We start from the raw sequence: 1,661 nt of genomic DNA, 5'->3' as shown, positions 1-1,661 counted from the left end.
AAAAAAAAAAAAAAAAAGAAAAGAAAAAAGAAAGAAAAAATATCAGAGAGAGGATCACGCTTTGCCCCCACTGGTAATAGTTTTTAGCACGTACCGTTAATTACGTTGGTCGGCTTCTGGACCGAAGGCTCACGCTACTTTTCTTGCAGATCTTTGTCACGGGGTTATTTTCAATTTGCAAAAGTAGTGCCTCAGATAAAAAGGGAGAACCGATCTTTTTGTTTTTAATACAGTGCTCAGTTAAACGCAGCGTGTGTGCAGTAATCCGACGTGCGCAAGGCAAACCTGCCAGCGGCAGTGAGTGCGGCTCCTAGGTGGAAGGAAGGTCAGACCGACTGGTCCCCAGGGCCTCCTCTGGCCCCAACGTCCTGGAGGAAGCTCCACACAGACAGATGCCAAGGCAATTTCTATCTTCATGTCCTGTCTTAGGAGTGGGAACTGCTAGCCCAGCTCTGGGCTATCAGCCCCAGCGCTCCCGGGAGGTGGTGTGTCCTGGAGAAGCCGAGGGGTCTGCCCTGCCAAACGAAGTCTAGGGGTCTGGCCAAGCACATATCAAAATGGTTAACTTAATTTGACATCTGAAAGTTAGTTTTGGTAGTACTTCTAATGCACCACTCTGTATTTGGTGAAGGTAATTAAGCCTTGGCTAATGCATCATTTAATCTGTTAATTTTTTGCTGAGACTGCCAAGCTGGTAGTTCTTATTTTTAACTTAGCCTGAACTACTTGATTTTGCTTTTGTGAAATAAAGAATTACATCTTTGCTAGCACAAAATTTAAACAAATTTCCTGGAGCTGAAAAATGGCATTAAAGCAGGTCTTTTCAGGACAAACTGATTGAGGTAATTCTTGCAGGGCTATCCTGTCAAGAGAAAACATACATGGAAAATATATATTTAAAATACAACTACTCAGACATTCAGAAAATAGATTGACTTGTGCATTTACATCATACAACCTGCAGACATTCAGTCTGAAGTTATTAACTTAAACCTTCACTAACTCAAGTATTAATAATAGAACCACATATGCAGAAGGAGATTTTGCCAACACAACCAGATAAGCCCATGCCAGAGAGTTAGACCTGCTCAGACCCACAGTATGGGCTATCACAAACCTTGGTCTAAGGGCCCTCTCCTCCTGTCTCACACTGGGATGACTGGGAGCTGAGGGGATCCTCACTTCTTATTCCAGTCACAGCAGATAATCTGGCAAAAAAGACTGCAGTGGTTTTTCCTTAGACTGGCCAATTGTATCTTACCTTTTCCTAGAGCGCAAGGGAAGGCAAAGCAGTGCTGCTACTTAAAAGAAGCCATGAAGTACTTACTCCTGAAGTAAAGATTTATAAAATGATGTGTTGAGAGAATGGAGGCAGAGTGAGGAATCAGAATATATTCCCCTTGAAGCCACGTATCATGGATATCAAGAAAACAGGAAAGCTGAGAAGATTCTGCCTGTTTGAAACTCGAAGCTTTAATGAGATGCAAAGATTTGATACGGTGAAGATGATCAGCTTTCTGAAGATGCACAGTGCTTGTGTAGACATCAGGTATAATACAGACATAAAAAAAAAAAATAACTGGGAAGATGTCTCTTAGTGAGTCTTTAAGGGTAACACCATCTCCTTTAGAGCAGCACTGCAATACTAGCTCTCTCTCTCT

This window comes from Rhea americana, unplaced genomic scaffold (genome assembly GCF_003343005.1).
Source record: "Rhea americana isolate MKP2758 unplaced genomic scaffold, rheAme1 scaffold_33, whole genome shotgun sequence".
In the NCBI taxonomy this organism is placed as follows: Eukaryota; Metazoa; Chordata; class Aves; order Rheiformes; family Rheidae; genus Rhea; species Rhea americana.
Note: the sequence above shows the minus strand (reverse complement) of the source record.